Source organism: Sus scrofa, chromosome 8 (genome assembly GCF_054392235.1).
Source record: "Sus scrofa isolate SSC_HxYL_T2T_F1_AM1 chromosome 8, Sscrofa_HxYL_maternal_Yorkshire_Landrace_v2.0, whole genome shotgun sequence".
NCBI lineage: Eukaryota > Metazoa > Chordata > Mammalia > Artiodactyla > Suidae > Sus > Sus scrofa.
In genome coordinates, this window is record NC_139390.1 from 133,019,995 (window position 1) to 133,043,625 (window position 23,631).

Sequence of the window (23,631 nt, forward strand, 5' to 3'; positions counted from 1 at the left end):
TAGTCAGTCGCGGATGCTAACCTTTAAGTTTCAGTTTCTTCAGGAGGTAAATATGCATTTTATCATGGATTCCCACTTTCAAATAGGAGTGTGTGATTTTATCAGGTAGGAGAATGGAAAATGAAAAAAAGTAAAAAATAGTGACACTATTTATTTACTATAAAACGTTCATGCCAACTGGTTAATATAGCCATGAAATCACTCAGTTATGCTGAAACCACAATTCTGGAAGAATCAGCAATAGACATCAATTCAATTTTGTCTGCTATGGTAGGGAGAAGTAAAGAGATAATATCAAATGGCAGATTTTACATTTTTGTAATTGTGTTTTGCTTGGGTAATATTAAACTGCCTTGTAGTCTCCGAGCTTAGGCAAATCAGGAAATAGGGATAAGCATGCCAGAAATGTACTCAGTGTTTAGGGCGAAATATCCAAGGACTAAACTTAAAATTGGTCATGAAAGGATATATGAATAAAATCAAGAGTTAAATATACTCATATAATCAATATCATTATGGATGCAAGAACCAGGACCAGTGATACTGAAATTTAGATGTACTTCGACTTCTGTAACTCACTAGCCATGAAATCATAGGTAAAGACAGAAATGTCTTACGTATGTATCCTAAGTTACTATAAAAGAGCATTTAAATTTGTAATGTACATTTCTCTATTTAAAAATGTCATCTTTAGTTCATGCTGTTTTGCAAATCTGTATTTTCCTCCATTTCTATTTTTGATTACAGTGAGATTTTACTATCAGTTATTTTTTTATTTCTCTTTATCAGATCAGTACGTATCGTGAGCAAGTTTAAATACTCTTAGTGTCTTCTAAATGATAGTAACTGAAAGAATACTCTCTCTATATATGCGTAAGTTTTGATAATTTAATCAGATAGTATATTAGATGACTGAAGCTTGGCTGACATCAGAGCAGTTGTATGGGGTTCATGGGCAAAGACATAAACTTTTTGTATTGCCATGGAAATGTACTTTTCCTGAGCTTGTAACTAAGCCATCTACACTTCAGGGAGCAGGAGGGGAAGTTAGAGACCCTGCTATCAGAACACTCTACAATCCATTGTTAAACATTAACTTTGTGTATTCTAGATATTATCCACTTTTGTTAACAGGAATTTGTAACCTAGATGCATATATCAGAAAGCCATGTTCAGGTCTCTTGATATGCCACTGTGTTGCCATCACTTGTGAAACTGACTGCAAGCAAATTGTTAGTAATAATGGTATACTGATTGGGGAAAGTATTTATTTTGTAAAAGTTCACAGACATTTCCCGATATAACAAAATGAAAAGTGAGATGAGAAAAAGTATTGATGACTGCCCATTTGTAACCTACAAGTAAAGATTCTGATATTGTGGTCATTGCACATTATTAGACTCCCTCTTCAAGTCAAATTTTACCCAAGGTTATTACGGCCTATTCTAGTAGGTTAAAAAAAAAAAAATGAACACTGCCTTCCAGGAGCTTTAATGCCATGATTAAGTTCTCAAAAGCAAACATTTTGAAAGGGAAGACTGCATTGGAGTATGATCAGGTTCACATTTCTGAAATATTTAATTCCATTCACTCAATATATTAGATGATATACATATTATGAACCAGTTATTAATCAATATGGTTAAAAGCAAAGTGTCTAGAGTGTATATTATAGTTTTCAGATATTTTAAAATAAGGGTATTTTAAACATCAACCAATAAGCATTGTTCAATATTCACTAAGTGTAAAGAGTTTACTAAAAGTATGATAGTTTACCTTGAATTTTATCTACTTTTACATCTCACATTGGTATAGGTACTTTCATTTTGTTTTTAGGTTCTAATACTTGTAATCTTCCCTACGCTCATCCTAGTCAAAACTTAATTGACTGCCATATCAGTTGATTCCTTCTGTATATATTAATAAATAATGGAGTGAGTTCCCATTGTGTCTCAGTGGTAACAAACCAACTATTATCTATGAGGATGCAGGTTTGATCCCTGGCCTTGTCCAGTGGGTTAAGGATCAGGCATTGCCATGAGCTGTGGGGTAGATTGCAGATGGTCTTGGATCCAGCGCTGCTGTGGCTGTGGCATAGGCTAGTAGTTGTAGCTCCAATTCTACCTCTAACTCAGGAACTTCCATATGCTGCAGGTGCAATATTAAAAAGCAAAAATAATAATAATAATAATAATAATAAAGGAACTAGAATAGCATCAATCCATCTATTATGAAATTGGAATCTCTTCAGTTTCCCTAGGAAGTGTTTTTCTTCTTCCAGAGGAGAGAATAACTTTTTTTTTTTTTTCTGAGAGAGCTAGAAAATTGAGATCAATCAGATCCTAAATATATCTCTAAATGACATTCCTAAATACTACTACAATAGGCATATTTATGCTTAAGTTACTCTGGATACAAATGTATTTTCACTAACAATAGACCAATGTATTATAACAGTGTTATTATCTATGTTATACATCAACTGTATTTTATATATTTAATTTATTTGTATTTCCCAAATTAAAATACCTTACTCCTTGTTCTTATTTTTATCTAAATATGTTATTTAAATGGATCTCTCTTTATCAATTTAAAAGCTAGTAATTTCAAGTTATTTAACCACATCCTTATGACTTGCATGCTATTATCTAGGTTTTGATTGCAAAACAACTAAACTAATATAATTCACCATTTTTGCTTACTTTCAGGCATTTCCAACCTTAAATATTCATTTAAAAAACCCTCAATGATTAATGAAGAGTGAATACCTTATGAGAGTGTTGACTACAAACTGTGCTACTTATTCAAAGGCTTTACCAACAGACAAATATCACACATACACACATATATATGAATTGCTAATTAATAGTCTATGTTAGTTATATGTCATAAATATAGAAAAGGGTACTTCATCCATATCACATTCACTGTAATATTAGGAAATGAGATTCACTGGTAAATATGCTCTCATTCCCAATGATTCTCTGTCCATTATTGAATTGTAGCTCAGATTCTGGTTAAAGAAACATATTTGGAAATATTTCTTTCAGCTAGTTTTATGCCACTGATTGATCAAATAGAATTTAACAAAACTATTGCTAACTCTTATTCCTCAATAATTACTACTTTTAAAGACTAATATCAAAGTAATTTTCAAAATTTAGGTCTTTATGGTATTACATTCTGAAGATATTCTCTCAGTACTTACATGTTAAACAAAAGTGCAGGTTCTAGGTGTTCTATTTTCATAGATACAATAAAATGTTTAAATGATTTTAAGCAATATTTTGAAGTCTACCCAAATAAATACATATTTAGTAAGTATATTTATTAAGATATGCATATATATACACACATATATATGTATGCTTCTGTTTTGTCTTTGTAATACAACAAATTGAGTAAGGACAGACTGAATGGGAGCACTTACTGCTGTTATGTGTGAAAATCTTCCTTTGAAAAAAAGCACAATTTGTGTTAGGTGACCCATAACTTTGTGAGTTATGAAATCTCAGCTGCCACCACATCTCTGCACTCCATGGAAGTCTTACTCAAGGTAAACTATATTTCTATTTCAAACCAATCCCAACTCTTCTAAAAATGAAACATTTGCTAGAATTTTAATAATTTTAACTAAATCTGAAAATACAGAATTAAAATCAGAATTAAAAATATCTGACTGAGATTACATTTTCTGTGTTGAGATTTTTAAAAGTATTTTATGTTTCAATAAGCATCTTTATTGAACTAGAACTATCCAGTCTCTGATCTTTTCCTCATGAAATCCATGTTTATTTCAAAAGAAAATAAAGAGTTTTAAGGGTGAGAGGAAAAGAAGCATTTTTCACTAGTGAAAATAATCATTAATAATTGAGTTTTCCTATATCAAAAACACACTGAAAACTGAAGTACAGGATTAAAATACAGAAAATGGTACCTTTACCCAAAGCCTGCAGGGTTCTCTCCTCTGAGCCTCATAATGTGGTAAGGACTAAATTAATGAGTGTACATAAATCCCTTAGAGCAGTGCTGGGGATACGTAAGTACTCAATAAATGTTAACTATATTATGGTCATTCTTATTATTAATCCCATCTAAGATAATTGATTTTGCCATATTTCCACAAAGACCATATATAACAAGTATCCCAAGAACATTCTCCTAATTACGAAATCTCCATAAACATCACTAGTTATCACTAATTCAGGATTAAAATATCCAATTTGGTGTGGCTGTGTTTTTCTATGTCTAATAAAGCAGTTGTACACCATGCAGTCAAAATCATATAACTACAGTTGGATTGTTCATTTCGTGCATTAATAATGAGGCTTTCATTTCAGGCTGAATTCTGCTTGGCATAACACTTCACATCCATCTCTATCTGCTTCTAGTTGGCATATGCTGGGGGAATTCAAAGTAATTTTGACATAATTCTATTTGAGCACTGTTATTCAAGCAAACGAAACCACACACGATCTATCACAAAGGTAAATGTACATGGCTTGAGCATTAGCTATGCTATCATTGCCTTCCACTAATTTGAATAATCAAGTGTTCACTGTAAAAAGAAAAACAAACACAAATAATAAACTGTTACTACAGTTAACACAGCTTTATACTTGGAAAAGGATCAAAATATGATACGGCCAAACAATAAAAAAATCATTTTCCTTAAGTAACGGCATTGAGCTGAATATATATATATATATATATATATATATATATATATACACATTTTTTTAAAGAACATGCAATTCCTTTCTAAGAAAAAACATTTTTTAGTCCCAGAATTTTCTTAACATGCTAAACTAACAGAGGCAAAAAGACCACACTTTGTATGATTTCATTTGTATGAAAAATGCAGAATAGGAAAAACTATCTAGACAGAAAGTAGAGGAGTGGCTGCCCAGGGCTGGGGGACACTGGGGTTGGGGGAGATGAAAAGCCACTGATCACGGAGCTTCTTTTTGGGGTAATGAGAGTGGTTTAAGATTAGAATGTGGCAATGGTTACATACCTGTGTGAATCTATTTAAACCATCAATTTAGGTACTTCAAAAAAGTGAATTTCTGTATTATGCTAGTTTTATATCAATCAAGAGGTTAAAGAAACAAGTTTCTTAAGAGAATGTTATAGAAAAGAACTTACTATCATGAAGAAAGTCTAAAAATGTCTTTAAAAATGTTTACTTAGTCAAGTATTGTAACAAAATAAAATCCATTGTCATCACAATGTTTATCTTCATTACATTGTAATGACTATGTACAAATTCACTGATTTAAAAAATTGGAACTGTAATGCCATCAATAAACCATTATGAAAGTTAAATATTCAGCAATATTTTCTGCTTCGTGAATGGTTTGTTTCAACTAAAAATTTCTATCCACAGCTCTACTCTCTCTTACGAATGCTGAAAAGCACAAATTATATGTGCCATTTGTATGTCCAAATGGAGTGGGAACAACAATTAATCATTACCCATTGTGGTTGTTCAGCTTTTTCTTTTTGAAATCGCCTTTGCCAGAGCCAGAATGGGTAGGTGGCATGAAGTAAAGAGTTCAGAGAGGTACAGAAATTGAGAAACCAAAACAGGCATAAAGGAGGATATATAACCCATTCCATTTCACTCCAAAGAGAACACCTACTATAAATGTATAAAACCCATATACACAAGCTACACTAACCTCTTTTCTAAACCATCCTAATCCTTTTAGTGCTATGCCATTAACAAGTGCCATGCCTTTCTCCTGACATAATTTTCAAAGCAAGCTGAAAAAACCATGGCCCAGAGCCTGCTGTTCAGATCTGTCCCAACACATAGAGCGATCATGACAACCATGCACATAGAGCTACCACACGCCTGGCACTGTTTGCAATGCTTTATAAAGAATAAATTATTCACATTACGTTGTGAAGTAGATTATATTATTATGCACATTTCACATGTCGAAAACTGAGTCTGTAAACAGTTAAAATAACTTGCCAAACAGGCAAGTAGCAGAGTCAGCACCCAAACACTGCCCTGCTTCCCCAGTGGTGTTCCAGGGCCTCTCCCAAAGCAATACAGTATTCATCAAATAACACTTTTGAAGAACAAAAACATCCTTGTTTTTTTACACAGCTTAAAAACATCACTAAAGACCAACATTTTTTTAAATCAAAATGATCATTAAGATGGTTGTTATTATGGATGGACCTAGAGATTATCGTAATAAGTGAAGTGAGTAGACGGAGAAAGACAAATACCATATGCTATGACTGATTTGTGAAGTCTAAAAAATAAAATAAATGATAAAATGATCTTATTTACAAAACAGAAATAGATTCACAGACTTTGAAACAAATTTATGGTTACCAAAGGGAAAACATGGGGAAAAAGGATAAATGAGTTTGAGGTTAACATATACACACTATTACACATATAACAGATAATGAACAAGGACCTACTATATAGCACAGGGGACTCTGCTCAATATTCTGTAATAACCTACATGGTGAAAGAATCTGAAAAAGAATGCATATGTATAACTGAATCATTTTGGCTATACACCTGGAACTAACACAACATTGCGAATCTACTATATTCAATTATAAAATAAAAAATTAATAATGATGGTTATCAAATTAATATCAGAAAATTATATGTCCTAAATAATCATTAGTACACTATAAGTACTATTTCATTGGGTCACGAAAATAGAAATAAACCAAAAACACTGGCTTTAATTATTTTGGTTGTTCACATGACCCACTCTATAGGTCTTAGTAAAAATGATTACTTAGTGTATAAACCTAAAACAAGTGGATGACTAGGGTAAATTACTTCCAGAAACATTCCAATTCTAAAATTAAATGATTTATTTCATTTTTCTAAATACAAAAACTTAAATATCTCAATGCAGTATTTCAAAATGATCCTATAAAGTTTACTTTTAATGATTTTTGATATTAAGAGATTTTCTAATAATTAAAAAAGAAAAATCAAAGTATTTTTAACATTTTTAGTCCAATGAATAATCTGAAATTTAAAGGTTTTTAAAGAATGTATCTGACATGGCCAGTGGAATGAGAAAGAACCACACATCTTTAGGGAATTCTTTGTACTATCTCTTACCTTGTACCTTCAAGGTAAAGGTCAAGTGCTATATGGAAAGATTTGAAGTTATAAAATCAGGTAGACTATGTCTTGAATACTAATACTAACAGCATATAAATAAGCCTCGACATTTTGATTTCCTAATGTGGAAAGAAAAGTATGCTTATAGTTAGCTTGTAGAAATGTTAGAAAGATAAGTTAAATGATTATTTTCTTCTTGAATTTTGTGATGGGAATTGAATAAATTGAACTGTGCATATTTGTTTTCTCTCTATCTCTATTACTCTCACTCCCCCATTAATATTTATCTATAATCTAAACAAAATTCATTCAGACATTCATTCGACTAGCATTTATTCCATGAAAATTACTTTCTAAGATACCTAATTATCATGCCAATGCTGAAAGTTAGCATTTTGTGCATATATTTAAGGAAATAATTTTAAAGTACTTCATCTAAGTTCACTTCATAGTCTGATGAGTGTGAACCAATTTTGTGTGATGACATACAGTTCTTAACTTCATGAAGCTACTAGCTTACTTCCATATGTGTTATGTATTCACAAAGTTTAATTTTAGACAAATTTCTTACATTTTAAAATTTACATTACAAATGTATCATTTTATTTGCAGAAAACCTTTCAAAAACATCATAGAGTAATCATTAGGATGTAAATGTGTTACAAATAGTGATTTTGACTATTTTATTTTCTGTATGCTAGAAGTGCATAGAATAAATTGACTGGTACAACAGTCAGTGATTCATAAATATTTATTTCATATATAAATGAAATTAATTTTCAAGTTTATATTAAAAATAATTCCCTATAATATAATCCTTTAATATATTGTTACTATATTTGTGTATGCACCTTAGCATTTGTATACGTGTATACACTTTTTTTCATTGTTGAAATAGTGAAACAATAATACAGTTTTATCTCAAGAACTTTTTTTTTTGCCAACATCAAATAAAGGAAATTCTGCAACAAGAAATGAGTACCTTCAATTTGGAAACCAGCATATAAGGTATATTTGATATTTTGTAAGACATTAGAAAAAAAAAAACAAAAGAGAAAATGTTATAGAAACGGTTTATTTGTATTCCATGTGCAATGTCCTAGCCATCTACTAAACTGTTTAATAATTTAAGGGATTAGAAAATAAAATTTCTACAAAAGTTCTGAGTGTTATTATGCAAGTATTTTTTTGTATATGTGGTATTCTTTAATTTGGTCTACTCAGCATTGATCTCAAAGAAAATTATTGTTTCGTCATTTCATTTATAAAGGCATAGAAAACTAGTTTTATAAAAATATAGAAAAAGTAATAAAATACAATGAGAAATAATAAAAATTAAAAATGTCATAGTTGAATGATTCAGGATATGTAACATCTTCACTACTTTACAGGCTTAGATATTTTCTTTAAAAGAAAAAAATAATTTTTCTGACAATATGAATTACATGTATAAAATAGATTTTCTTTAAAATAGTGACAAAAGTGAGTTAATATTATTTCTCATGAAATATCCAACATTGCACAATACTGAATATGATACACAATTCTTAATGATTTTTGTAGAATATAATAGAGGTAAAAAAAGACTGTAGAACTCTTGTCCCCACTTATCTCTGGGATAAAACAGTATATGGAGTCAGTAAGATTTGCGGAGTACATATTACGAATGTTAATTTTATATTCTTATCAAAATTTTCTATATAACTAATAAAGTATTCATTTTATGGACACTCTAAATATGATCAAGAGGTTAAATGACTGAAGCAAGCTTACAGAATGAGTAAAGAATAATGCTAATAAAATTAGCAAAGATGTATTTGATAATAAATTTTAGACTTAGTAAATCCTATTGCTTTTCTTCTAATGTTCTGTTCTCACTTTCTGCCCTCTGACACACCTGCCCAATTGTAGCCATATTCTAAGGCCGCTACGTCTTAATGGTACTACTTTCATCATGTGTAGAAAAATGGCAGAAGGAGGGGAAGGGCTGATAATTTTGGGGATCGAAGAGTGAAAAGACATTTATCAATTGGGCATGGACAGCATACTTGCAGGTTCTCAGCTCACTTCCTGAGGTCTTGTGATCTTTACTCATTCTGGGAAGTAAGGGGATTTCCAGGGCTATGCAGTCACATACATGTAAAAGTAAAGCATTTTAACTGTTAAAAATACAACTGAAAAAATTTAAAATCCATTATGCAAATATAATATGTTACATCCAGGAAATCTATGACACATCTGAAATACTTGGGGTCATTGTTACTATCATTTTTAAGGAGGGATATTAGTAAATTGGAAAGACTATAGATAAGGTAAACAGTTTGATGAATGGCCTAAAAAGTAAGTTAGGATTGCATAATTGGGACTATTTCTTCTTGGTATGAGAAAATTCCCTGGTGGAGATAGAAGGAGAAACATATTGATTATATTATAATATTTTAAGAACCAAATATATGCATATATGTAAAATATATACATATATCTACATATATGTATATGTATACCTACAGTTGGTGTGATTCTGGCATTAGACCAATAGATAGGAAAGGAACATGACAGATGCTGAAACAAAAAGAACACCTAAAATTACAGCTCTTGAATAGTGGAACAGACCCTGGAAGTTTGCATTGGTCATTTCATTCCCATAGGCTGAATAACCATTCAGGGTTTTAGAGAAAATAATAATTCAATGGCAATTGAACTCAATGATATAGAGAGCTTTCAGAGAGGGATTATCCAGAATATATTTCTATATATGGAAGATATAGTGAGAAGACAACTTTATAGACACCAGATGACATGATTTCAGCTGTGACTGAGCCATCCAAGATTCATAGAAAAGAATATCCCCACTTACATGTAACATCAAAAGATATTTTCTATAGCTTCACAGAACTCTCAGTTATCCATCTGAATCATATGCACATAATAATGTCTATAAGGGATATAATGTTAACAAAAATACTTGGTTAAAAGGATGAAGGAAAAAACTATAATCCTAAAGTAACTACTATTTTTCTTCATTTACTGACAATCTAAAACAAATTAGTATCAATATTAAACACATTTTTTTTTGCACTGAGCCCATAGCATGTGGAAGTCCCAGGGCCAGGGATCAAACCTGGGCCACAGCAGCAACAATGCCAAATCTTAGCCTCTGAGCCATCAGGGAACTCCTCAAATGCATTTTTAGTTGCCAGCAAATTTCCAAAAATACTGAAAAAATCTTCATCTATAACTATCATATTCCTTTTAGGATCATGAGACCTATTTGCAGATTTTTGTCATTAACAACACTGCCAATCAAGATTATTCCATTTAAGTCTACATTACTTTAAAAGATAAACTATTTAAATTTGTAACATATGGGTATTTGTTTATTATATATATTCATATATAATTACTTTCATAATTCTACACCATATACTTACATTTCATTTCTTAAGAATTAGAGAAAGAGTACCTTTGGTATTTTTACCTTCAAAAGTACTTTACTACGCAAGAGAAAACAAGGTATTTTTTTTTCATCTCTGTTTATTCCTGAATTTAGTAACTTGTTGTTACATGAGTTGGAGAAAATTCAGTGGGAACAATAAATATTTAACAATAAATACTTAACTATAAATTGAAAAATAAAGCCGCAGAGGATTATAACTAAATGGTATAAGTGCTTGGTTGTGTGACTTGAAAGTTATTTACACTTTTACATAGAATTTTATCTTATGAATAGTACCTATAAGACAGGTAATTATAAATTTTATTTACTGAAAAATCTATACAGGAAACTTCTGATTTCTGGTTCCCCATAGAGCCAGTAAACCATCATAACAAGTAAAAAGCTAAACAGACTGAAAAAATCAATTCTTCCTGGATCCAGAAGAAAGGGGATAATATAGTACAAACAGCTGTTCTCAATATTGGAGAGATAGGCAACTACAGGGAGTCTCAGCTTACCTGAACAGAGAATCACAAGTAGAAACAAACACAGAAGACATAGGAAAACCTGAACTGCAATTGCTGAAGGCTCAGTATGGACAATTCTGAGAGTTTAAAAACTCCACGGAGACCCAGTCATAAGGGGTGTACCATAATATTGTGAGATTTACTTCCAGTAGATTGATCAGGTTTCCACAGTAAAATTCAGAGAGAATTCCTTTTGGCTTCCAACAGGAAGAGGGTCAGGGAATCATTTAGAAATATGCAAAATAGTATTCTTCTAAACAAGGCCTGTCTCAGGAGAAGTTCATTAACAAGAACCTAATCTCCTAGAGTATTATCAGAGCCTAACTAAACTGGTGGATGGGAAATACCCAATTTCATCCCTTCTCCCACATAGGAGAGGAGAAAAACAAAACAAGAGGCTTCTGAGTTTAACAGTCCAGAGACACAGGCTCACTAAAAGACTGAAACTGGATCATAGGGCTACAGAACAATACTCCTTCCCCCATACCTCATCACCACATTAATAAAGTCCTATTTATAGCCATTCTTTTTACCCAGTATATGACGTTAAACAATCAAGAAAAAATTAAAGGCATAATACACAGTTTGAAAATTCAGAACAGTCATCAGAACCACACATAGCAGTAAAGCTGGAATTGTTACATTGGGTTTTAAAACAACCAAGACTAATACGCTATGGTGTCTAATAGATAAAGTAGACAATAGTCAAGAACAGATGGGCAATGTAAGCATAGAGATGCAAATTCTAAGAACCAATATGAAATTCTAGAAATAAAACAGACAAACAACACAGTAACAGAAATGAAGAATGCCTTTGATGGACAACTGAAAAAAAAAATAACTGTCTGAACTAGAGGATATATCAATAGAATACACAAAAAACAAAAGCAAAGGGGACAAAAACTCGGAAAAAAAAATCCCAGAATATCCTAGAACTATAGAACAACTAAAAAAGGGTATAATAATATGTAATGGGAATATTAGAAGAAGAGAGAAAGAAACTAAAGAAAGATTTGAAATAACAACTGAGAATTTTCCCCAAATTCATGTTAGACACTAAACCTGAGATCCAAGAAACTCAGATCCAGGATAACGTAAGGGATAAATGTCAAATATACTAAAACTAGGCATATCATTTACAAATTGCAGAAAATCAAAGCGAAAGAAAAAATTCTGAAAGAAACCAGGTGAAAAAAGCCCTATCTATAGAGGGAAAAAGATAATAATTGTCTCCAACATCTCCTCAGAAATCTTATAAATGAGAATAAAGGAGGGGAGTACAATATTTAAATGTTGGAAGAAAAAAAAAAAAAGATCAACATAGAATTTGTACCCTGAGAAATTATCCCTAAAAGGTAAAGGAAAAATACCTGTCAGAAAACCCTTTAGGGAATTTGCTGTCAACAGTCTTGTCAGAAAAAAATGTTAAAAGAAGAACTTTATAGAAAAGGAAAATAATATAGGTTAGAAAGTTGGATCTACACAAAATAAAAAAGAACAATGAGGAAGGAATTAGTGAAGGTAAAATATAAACTTTTATTTTTCTTATTTGTAATGCATCTAACAGATAATAGTTTCTCAAAAATAGTAACAGCAACAATGTGTGTGTATGTGTGTAAAATGAATGAATAACAAGAGACAGATGGAAGAAATTAGGCTTATTTGGTTATTATAAGATATGTACATTAATGTGAAGTGGAATAGTGTTACTTGAAAGTGGACTTGGATTGGCCATGAATGTATACTGCAAACTGTAGGACAACCACTGAAAAAATGTGAAAAAAAAGCATAATTGATATGGTAATAAGTAAGGAGTAAAACTGGAATCATATGAAATAGTTAAAAACCACAAAAGGTAGAAAAAGAGTAGAGATAAAAATAAGAACAAAGAACAAGGGTGTGAACAGAAAAAAATAGTAAAGCATGTAATAAATATTAATTCAACTCTATCAATTGTTACTTTGAACATCAATGGTCTAAATGCATCAATTAAAAGATAATGTGAGAATGGATTTAAAAACCAAGATTCAACTTTATGCTTTCTGCAAGTAACTCACTTAAAACATACAGACACATAAAGATGATGAGTTAATGAATGGAGAAAAATACATAAATGGTAGTACTAATCAAAAGAATGCATGAGTAGCTATATTCATTTTATCCTCTGTGCTTCCTGTTATCTTCCATAGCACCTGAGAGAGTTCCTTACATCCAGTAGGAGTTCGTGATTTGTCCTTGAGATACAGATTTATATCCGTTGTAATCAGAGTTTCCTATGGAATTTTCACATAGTATAATAAAGTTATTAGACTGTGAGTCATTGAGGGAAGGATCTTTACTCTCTTTTTCCAAAGTTTAGCTGGCATAGCAGTGGGTACGTTATAAAATTAAGTCAATGAATAACAATTTGGTCAAGAGGGCAAATTCTCCTGCCTATATTTGGAGATGAGTTTGATTATCTATATAGATATTATAAAAAATAAATCAGGGAATCATAAGAAGAGAAAATATACCAAATGTTGTCATTTGAGAATTTAAACAGTTCAGTTCTAGACTGATACTGCCCATTCTTCTGGAGAAAATACATTCTAACACTATTAGAAAATGCTTTACTTCCTGTCCCAACAGGAATGTCATGGGTCATGACATTATAATTGGGGAGATTTGGGATTAGATGTCACATAAACAGTTATTTATTTGAATTATCTTTCAGTGTGCTTTAGAATATATGCACTATATATATGTACGTGTGTGTGTGTGTGCACTTGAATTCAGGAGAAAACCACTGAAATGCTGCATAATTGAACATCATATTCAAGTGAGAGTACCGGACATAAAATACAGTAAATATATATATTTTTTTGCCTTTTTTGTTTTTATTTTAGGGCCTCAGCCGCGGCATATGGAGGTTCCCAGGCTAGGGGATGAATCAGAGCTGTTGCTGCAGGCCTGTGCCACAGCCAATCAATGCCACATCCCAGCCGTGCCGCGTCTGCAACCTACACCACAGCTCTTGGCAGTGCTGGGTCCTTAACTCACTGAGCGAGGCCAGGGATCGAACCCGCAACCTAATGGTTCCTAGTCGGATTTGTTTCCACTGAGCCATGACAGATACTCCTGACAGTAAATATTTTTAGAAACAGACTATAAAAACGCTAAGCATCAGTCACATATGACATTTGAGGTCTATTTTAAAACAAAGGACAACAGGAACAACAAAGGACATAAATCAATTTCAATATTTTAAAATCTGCAAAGCCCTTAGATAAAATGAGTATAATTCTGTGGCAATTATCATAACTTAATTTTATTATTGTCAGCTGGGTTCATATAAAATAATATGGTTTGACATCTTCAGTTAGCTGGGGTCCTTGGTGAGATTTCATTGCTAATGAATCATCACACTGATTCCTGTTGGATTCATTTGCTGTGATTTGTTCCCTGATGACAGACTTGAACAATAATTCTCATTAGTAATTTCTATTAAATACAATAAAATGAATCACATCAACTAATTACTGCTTGACTAAGCCCATCCTGAGTAAAAATAAAACACAATAAAATATATTTCTTTCTGAAGTTTATGTAACAGACAAAAATAGTGATATTACAGGTAAGTCCCACACAATCTGAATGAAATTTAAAAAGCCTCCCGACTGAATTTTCCTAATGCTAAAAACATCAATATTTACAGTAGGCCAGAATCTAAAGATATATTCCTATTATTACCTGGAGTTTCAGGAAAATGGTATATACAATTAAACTAAAGAATTGTATACAGAGCTTACATTGGGATATTATTTTCACAAAATGCCTAAAGTGTTGGGGTTATGTTCTATTACTCAACTTTACGGATTGAATTGTGTCCCCCTTCTAAAAAAATGTTGAAATCATGCCTTCCAGCACCTGTAAAATGTGAGTTTATATGCAAATAAGAACTTTGTAGATATAATCAGGTTAAAATGAGATCATATTATGTTGAGTAAATATCATCGGTATGATCAAAAACACAGCATTGGAGTGATATAGCTGAAAGCCATAGAGCATGCCAAGACTTGACCGCCACCACCAGAAAGTGGGAAGAGGCAAAAGGTTCCCTCTGATAGGTTTCACAGGAAGCAAAGATCTGCTAAAGTCTTGATTTTTTACCTTTAACCTCCAGAAGTATATGACAACATTTTTGTTTTGTTTTGTTTTAAGCTACCAAGTATGTTCTTTGTTACAGTACTCTTAGAAAACAAATACATTCAAGTGCAAGATTTACTGAATTAGAAAATAAAATACAATGGCAAAAGTAGTCTGAAACATGAGAAGTCCAAAATTGGCAGTGGGAAGAGAGAGAGAATCCTGCCTAGCTTGTTCAAAGATTCTATTATACCCTGAGTTATGACACTGAGTGAAGTTCATCTAGTTTTTACCATCACTGATTTCATATAACCCATGACTTTCTTCAAAAAAGCCCTCACACCATGCACCAAAATAAACTCCAAATGGCTGAAAGACTTAAATATAAGACAAGACACCATCAAACTCCTGGAAGAGAACATAGGCCAAATATTCTCTGACATCAACCTTACAAATGTTTTCTCAGGTCAGTCTCCCAAAGCAACACAAATAAAAGCAAAAATAAACCAATGGAACCTAATCAAACTGGCAAGCTTTTGCACAGCAAAGGAAACCAAAAAGAAAACAAAAAGACAATTTACAGAATGGGAGAAAATAGTTTCAAATGATGCAACTCACAAGGGCTTAATCTCTAAAAAATACAACAACTTATACAACTCAACAGGAAAAAAGCCAACAACCCAATGGAAAAATGGGTAAAAGACCTAAATAGACATTTCTCCAAGGAAGATATACAGATGGCCAGCAAGCACTTGAAACTATGTTCTCTGATTACTAGAGAAATGCAAATCAAACCTACCACAACATACCACCTCACACTAGTCAGAATGGCCATCATTAATAAGTCCACAAAGAACAAATGCTGGAGGGGCGGTGGAGAAAAGGGAACCCTCCTGCACTGTTGATGGGAATGGAAGCTGGTATAACCACTATGGAGAACAGTATGGAAATACCTTAGAAAACTATACATAGAACTACCATATGACCCAGCCATCCCACTCTTAGGCATATATTCGGACAAAACTCTCCTTAAGACACGTGTTCACTGTAGCACTATTCACAATAGCCAAGACATGGAAACAACCCAAATGTCCATTGACAGATGATGGGATTAGGAAGATGTGGTATATATACACAATGGAATACTACTCAGCCATAAAAAAGAAGAAAATAATGCCATTTACAGCAACATGGATGGCACTAGAGACCGTCATCCTGGGTGAAGTAAGTCAGAAAGAGAAAGACAAATACCATATGATATCACTTATATTTGGAATCTAATATACAGCACAAAGGAACCTTTCCACAGAAAAGAAAATCATGGACTTGGAGGATAGACTTGTGGTTGCCAAGGGGGAAGGGGAAGGACTGGGAGGGACTGGGAGCTTGGGGTATTTAGATGCAGAATGTTGCCTTCGGGGATGGATTAGCAATGGGATCCTGCTGTGTAGCACTGGGAACTTTGTCTAGTCACTTATGATGGAACAGGTAATGTGAGAAAAAAGAATGTGTACATGTAAGTGTAACTGGGTCACCATGCTGTACAGTAGAAAAACATATATATATATATAAATAAACAATTAAAAAATAAAAAATAAAAGCACACTATGAAGCACCTAAATAAATAAATTAAATTAAATTTTTTTTAAAAAGCTACCAACCCAAATACATCTTAATAAAATTTTGTAAGACTAGAGGCCTTTCTTACATAAGCAGAAAAATGCCCATATGTTAAGCCACAAAAACTCCAATAAATGAGTTTTTTTAAATCCTAAGCAGAAATAAACAAAATTATAAATTAACAAAACTGGAAAACAAAGAACTACAATCTGTGCATTAAAGAATATTCTAAGAGAACTCTTCAACTGGAAATTCAATGCTGCAGACTCGCTAAAAAACACAAAAACAGTAATGCAAACATCACATCTCAGAACCTATAGAATGTAGTTAAAGCAGTGGTCAGAGATGTACTAGAATCTTGTGTATATATATATATATATATATTTTTTTTTGGGGGGGGGGGAAGTAGTTCTGGTCCCTTTAATCAGGTTTTGGAAACAGCCTCAAAATGATCATGAACATGAATTTCAGGGACATAACCTTTTTCTCTGGGTATGCCAAGTAGCTCTTTTCTAAAATCGCCCTCCTTCTTTCTTACATCAGAGATCTATTTCTCAGTTGCCTGAGCCCACCTCATCTTCAAGTAATCCACCCGTCATTCTTGGATCTTAAATACATGGGCAAGAATGTTAGGATCAGTTTTGAGGAAGCCAGAGTCAGAGGGTCGTATTTTGGCATGATGCACCTACAGAATGCTCGCAATTAGAAGGAAAAGAAGGAATTGGTGGGGGGGGGGGGTTCCCCTCTCTGGGGCCCCTGGCTTGTGAGGCTGGATAGAGAGAGAGGGCCTTGGAGAGCTAAGGGGAGGGTGGTGGGGGGGAGGCGGGGGACCGCGTTTTTGAATCTTGTGTATATTAAGAAGAAAAATGAAAATAAAGAAATTAAGCTGTCTACTCAAAAAAGGATAAAATAAACATAAAAATTAATAAAAAGCATATTGATAAATTAGAAATTAAATACTAGTAGAATAATCCAAAGCTAGTTTAAAAAAACTATAAAATTCTTAAAAAATAACTAAATAAAAATATAATGTACAGAAACAAAATATGAAATAGTAATGAAAAATTTTCAAAAGAAAAAAATTATGTGTGTAATGATTAATGTTAACTAGACTTACTGTGGTGATCATTTCACAGTATATAAAAATATATATACATTTCACATTATACATTTGAAACTAATATGTTATATGTTATATCTCAATTTTAAAAAGGAAATAGTAATAAGTGAACACACAAAAAAAATTATAAAAGTAGGAAAATATGCTTTGTTCAACTTTATGAAAATATATTTGAAAACTTAGATGAAAATAGATAGTTCTAGAAAAAAAGGGAACAATGCTAGGATATACAGAAAATTCTAAGAAATTATAAGAGAATAAGCAATAAACTTTGTCAGATATTCCCCTCACTTATACCCCTCACCCTCAAAACTACAACAATGATAGAAATTTATCAGGTCCAGAAAATTCCATAGGAAAACTAACTAAAAATTTAATAAAGAGATCATTTATTGACAACTGAACTTCTAATGAAAATGTTATATTGTAATATTTTAATTTTTTATTCACCAGTTACTTTTATTAATCAAGCACAACATTAATTCTTTGCATTGATGTAAAATGTGCACAAACTCATACTAAATAACGAATATTATTCAAAAATCCCAAATCAAACACTGACAAACAGAAATCAGCAAATCATAAAATGAATGAGCAAATGTGGTTTATTCCAAATAGTCAAGATAGCAGTTTTGTAGTAGAAAATTGATTACGATAACTCATTATTATATAAAACAAAGAAACAAATAGAGCCATCTCTTCAGATTACCCAAATTTACCATCCTTCTAGATTAAATTTCTAAATAAAATAAGAATAGGTGGATACATTATTAGCAAAGGAAAATATATCCTCCTCAACTTAAAAGTCAACATTATGCTTAGTGAGCAGAGAAACATTCTTCTCAAAACAGAAAGAAATAAGTACTCAAACTACCATCAATTCATTTTCTTTTAAAGGTACCAGCCAATTAGAAAGTGAAATTAGAGATATGAAAATTGATAAGTAGCCGATAATATGAATATTCATAAACAGGATTATTCATAAATGATGTGTTTACAAACATGGAAACACCACAAGAAATTCACTGAAAACCTGCTCCATATAATAAACAAATTAGTAAGCTTAAAGAATGCAAGACTGATATACAGAAAACGATAATTTTCACAGAATATATAAAGCAATTAGAATCCATATAGCAGAGCAATTACAATAGCAATGTCAACAATAATCACAAATGCTATAACAAATAAATAATTTGAAATTTTACAGAAAATTTCAGTATCTCTACTGAAGAAATTTGAAATGCTCAGCAGAAGACGGACAAACTGTATCCTCTTCTTGTATGTGAACAAGTTTATAAAGATATGAAATTTCCCAAAGTCTAAAAGCTTGATGTAATTTTAATAAAATGTCAATAGTATTCTTATTTCCTAAAATGAATAAACTAATTTCAAGTTTATGATCGAAAATTATAGAAACTCCAGATTACTTTTGGGATTTTTATAAATGATTAATTAAGGCAAAGTTATTCACTAAGTTATGCTGGGGCACTTTCAGTGTCATCTGGAAATAAGGACAAATAGGAGATCTATCATTCACAGTTTATATAAAAAAATTCCAAATTAATAAAACATTTAGATATTAGAAACAAAGAATTGAAAAGTAAAAAAATGAACAGAATTAGCAAATTGATCATTATTTTTGGAATAGGGAAAGCCTTCTAAGTATGACACAAAATGCCAAACAAAATAAATTTTTGTAACGCTGTGGTGTAGGTTTACAGATGTGGCTCAGATCCAGTGCTGCTGTGATGGTGGTGTAGGCCTGTGGCTATAGCTCCGCTTCGATCCCTAGCCTGGTAACCCCCATATGCCACATGTACGGCCCCCCAAAAAAACAAACAAAAAAAGATGAAGTCGAAGATCACAGTGTATAAAATATTTGTAACTCAGAGATTTTCCCTTGCTGGTGAAAAAAGCTGCTTACAAATCACAAGAAAAGGAACTCAACAAAATCAATGAAAGAACATGGATTATTCATAGAAAATACAACACATAGATGCTCAGCAATGCTTAAAATATTTTCACCTATCAGATTGATAAAGATCTAAAATATTGTTAGAGTTCTTAATGACCATAAAGGAAAATAAGTGTTCTCAAAGATTGCTGAGGTGAGTACACATTGGTACTTACACAACTGTGTCCACAACTCTACCTCTGGAGAACAATTTGACCATAGATCAATGCTATGAATGCAAAATTACCTCCTGACCCAGCAAGCCTAATTTTCAAAAAGTATCCTCTACTTTGTTGTGCGTATGTGAAAGGACAAAATATACACAACATGTCACTTAATTGTTGGTTTAGGTAGAAAAATTCTGGGTAAGTAAATTTTTTTTTTTTTTTTTTTTTTTTTTTTGCTTTTTAGGGCTGCACCTGCAGCATATGGATGTCCCCAGGCTAAGGGTCTAATCAGAGCTGTAGCCGCCAGCCTACACCAGAGCCACAGCAACGCCAGAACTGAGCCACCTCTGCAACCTTTACCACAGCTCACAGTAACACCAGATCCTTAACCCTCTGAGCAAGGCCAGGGATGGAACCCCCAACCTCATGGTTCCTAGTTGGATTTGTTTCCACTGTGCCACGATGGGAACTCCTGTGTAAATTCTTATTTTAAATAAATTGCCCATACACTGGAATAGTATGCAACTATATATAAAAAGAATATGGAGTCATTCAAGAATAAAGGGATATTTTCCAACACATACTAAGTACTTGAAGCAAGGTGCAGAGTGATATGTATACTATAAAGCAATTTGAATAAAAAAGGGATAGGAAATTAGGATTTGCTTATCTTTCTACAACAAAGCTTTAGAAAAAGGAATGGATGGTTGGGCCACAGAAGTTAAGTAGAAAAAAAAAATCACTGGGCTTTATGCTTTTAAAAATTGAAACGTGTGTATATTATCTGTTTAAAAAATTAAATATATTTTGTGTTGCTATTTTACATGACAACCATAAAACAAAGTAAATTTCCTTTCACTTGATAAGCTTAGATATCTAAGTTAAAAGTTTATTAATAGTCATATTTCAGTGTTGAAAATTATGAGAATAATCAAAAGGATACTGAAAAAATAAAAAAACATTAACCTATCTCCATATAGGTAAGATATATAGATTATATATACCTTTAATAGTGTGGTTCTAGGTTTAATCTCCAAAAAAGATGTAAGAAAACCAGGAAGTGTCAAGAGAAAACTTATTAAAGAGTTAAACAGTTCATTTTAGAACAGAGATAATATTTAGGGATTTATATTAGGAAATGAAAATATTGAAGGTGAATAGGAACAAAATCTATTAAAACATGATCCGCATAAATGATATGGATTTGCCAAGTAATTCTGAAAACGGTAGACTATGGTTCATCCCTTAATTGAAATACAATTAGGTACAAATATAATACAAGAAACAAACCAGTCTAATTTATCTAGAAAGCTAGTATATATTACTTCAAATGATGTCAAAATTATAAAACGTAAGTACATTTTCAAACATTTATAGAAATAATGGAAAGTAGAGCTAAAAGCAAGGGCCAACTTTTGATGCCAATGATTAGGACAAATATGTCCTATTGCCACGTTTTCTTGTTGCCACTGTCAGAGGAACCATGCCAGGAAAAATGATCTGTGACTAACCCTGTTTCTTCTGGGAGTGGAGTAGGAAAACTGCCTATGTTCTAGTTGTACAACTAATGAAGCATCAGGAGAGTGAAGAAGTATTAACTAATGATCAAAACTGGACTGAAAAAAACCATGTATACAAGTCAGCATGCGTTGATATTTTAGTATTTCTATTCATACAAAAGCACTCATAGGATTCTAATACATCACCTTAGTACATAAATCCTCCATAATTTACACTGACCTTGCTAGTGGAAACATATTCTTTGTTGTTTTTGTCCAAGATTTACTTTGCTCTGTCAGTTGGAGAATCGATTCAGGTCAGGGAGAAAACCTCCAAACACCTATTGTGAGCCAACAGGCAAAAATTAGACCACCTGGTGTGTGAATGCCAGAGGACAAAATACTTTTTTGCTTTTTCAGAAAACTCAGTAGAAGGTGTGATGCAGAATAAGTCTGTCAAAGTAAATGATTCGTTTTCCAAACATGTGCGGCTGGTCAGAGGAGCAAAATGGAACAAATTCAAAAGCCAAACTTTGCTACATCTTTATTGACTTGTCTTGTTTCCCTTTTCAAAGAGTCAAATAAAAATAGGCTTTCCTTTTGCCCTAAACATACACTGTCATTCCCTCTGTGAGTCAGCTGAAGACAAATGGGTTAGTCGAGGGAGATGGCCAATCACAGATTCTGCATCAGGGTGTTTATCTGAAGTCTACTGATCTCATTAGGTCCTGAACAGTATCAGATAGAAAAATCTTTACGAGGAAGTTCCTCTTCACCTCATGCTCAAAGACACAAAGAATAATAAGCCTTAGCGCAGAACTATACCAACATGAATTCAGTTGCAATATTTCAGATGGTAGCAGGTTTCTAAACAGTTTCCACCTCCCTAGACAGAGATATTTGACCGCATAGAGTACTCACAAAAATGTGCTGGGGATGGAAAGGTTACCAAATTTTACCTGAAAGAATCCATCACTTCCAAACTAGATCATTGCTAAAGCAATTACTTTTTCCATTTTTTTCCCCCATTTCTTATCACAGCAGAGTTGCATTTAGCTCCCTATCTGAACTCTGCCAATTCTACTGCTGGAAAAGAGCCAATCACAAACTAAAATGCAGTCACCTCTGAAGTTGTAGAGCCTATTTTGGCTTCTCATTCAGTAGTCATTTTTCTAAAATGTTTAGCTCTATTTTCATTTTTAAAATCTGTCCTTAAGATTTAGAGAGCTGTTCAATAATTATCAATTCAGCACTTAGTTTTATTTAACTGGTCCAATTCAAAATATCTAAAAGCGACTCCACAAATCCTCCCCCCTTTCACAAAGCACCACTATTTTCTTTGTCTAATCACACAGCAATGATGTCTCCAGACCCTTCCAGTATGCCTCTCATATCGTCATATGCTCATAGGATGCATATTGTAATCTGACTGAGAAAAGGCATATCAAACTCACATACACACAAATATTCACACACAGACACACACACATAACCACATTTAGTAATGAATTGTTTGGAGTGGAATGTGTTTCTTTCTGGAAAAATATTTATATGTATATATAAAATCTCATTTAAGTCCCAGATTAAAAATGAAATGATTTACAAATGAAATGATTTTGATTTGGGTAAATGCCCAAAAAGAAACATGTTTATATATTCTTTACTATGTTCTATACCTAAAAAATTAAAAGTATTAATTCTAGGCACTATATCATTCACATATCACCTTTTGGACCACATATGAGCTGTAGGTTTTCTTAATCATGAAACTATATACTAGATCTGGATTTGATAAATGAGTGTAAATAAAACTTTCCTATGCAGATAAAAAGTAGAGGGAGGAAAAAGGAAAAGAGAAAGAAATATTTGTAATTCTCAGATACTCAAATCAGCTATAGCAATCATACATATATTTACCTTAGACTCCCAAATTATAATAGGAAAATAGTATAAAAGTAATCTTTCCAAAATCTTAGTAATCCTTTTCATGCATTTACATAATGGATTATACTCATTAAAATACAGCTATATTTTAAATTAAGGAAGACAGCTTAAAAGCATAC

The 23,631-nt window shown here is 32.3% G+C and overlaps 1 protein-coding gene across 7 annotated transcripts in view; it reads right to left on the reverse strand.

The window, feature by feature from the left end:
• Window positions 1–23,631, reverse strand: part of GRID2 (glutamate ionotropic receptor delta type subunit 2) — a 1,344,144-nt gene that overhangs the window by 770,256 nt on the left and 550,257 nt on the right. For 3 of the 7 annotated variants that reach the window (XM_084973395.1, XM_084973397.1, XM_084973392.1), the window contains exon 3: window positions 21,810–21,909. The exons of the other annotated variants lie outside the window; for them this stretch is intronic. The gene's annotated coding sequence lies outside the window, so the exon portion shown is untranslated. The remainder of the gene's footprint in view (window positions 1–21,809; window positions 21,910–23,631) is intronic. 7 annotated transcript variants of the gene reach the window in all.